The sequence below is a fragment of the Seriola lalandi genome, unplaced genomic scaffold, assembly GCF_002814215.2.
Source record: "Seriola lalandi dorsalis isolate HSWRI2012SDOR001 ecotype SW California unplaced genomic scaffold, Sedor1 jcf7180002054976, whole genome shotgun sequence".
Lineage (NCBI taxonomy): Eukaryota > Metazoa > Chordata > Actinopteri > Carangiformes > Carangidae > Seriola > Seriola lalandi.
Window position 1 is genome coordinate 918,514 of NW_019525526.1, and position 307 is coordinate 918,820.

Genomic DNA, 307 nt, shown 5'->3' on the forward strand with positions numbered 1-307 from the left:
TACCTGGAGAAAATATCAAACTAATTGTGTTCACAACAACAGCTAAACCAGATCACGACTTTGGAGATTTCGACAAAAAGAAATTCTCAGCCACTAAACCTGATGCTGAGAGCGGGACATTCACAGTGGAGAATCTGGAGCCAGGAGATCAAGGCTTGTATTTCTGCGCTGTGAGTCAACACAGTGATACAGACACATGTGGAAGCTGAACAAAAACCCCAGAAACTCCTGTACAGTAGGGGGACCTTGAGCACAATCACAGATCATCATACATTAGTGACACTCCCATATTCAACCCTTCATATCT

At 43.3% G+C, this 307-nt stretch overlaps 1 protein-coding gene across 1 annotated transcript in view; it reads left to right on the forward strand.

Annotated features, from left to right (window-relative positions):
* The window catches only part of ganc (glucosidase, alpha; neutral C), a 10,449-nt gene that overhangs the window by 4,070 nt on the left and 6,072 nt on the right, over positions 1 to 307 (forward strand). The gene's annotated exons all lie outside the window — the stretch shown is intronic.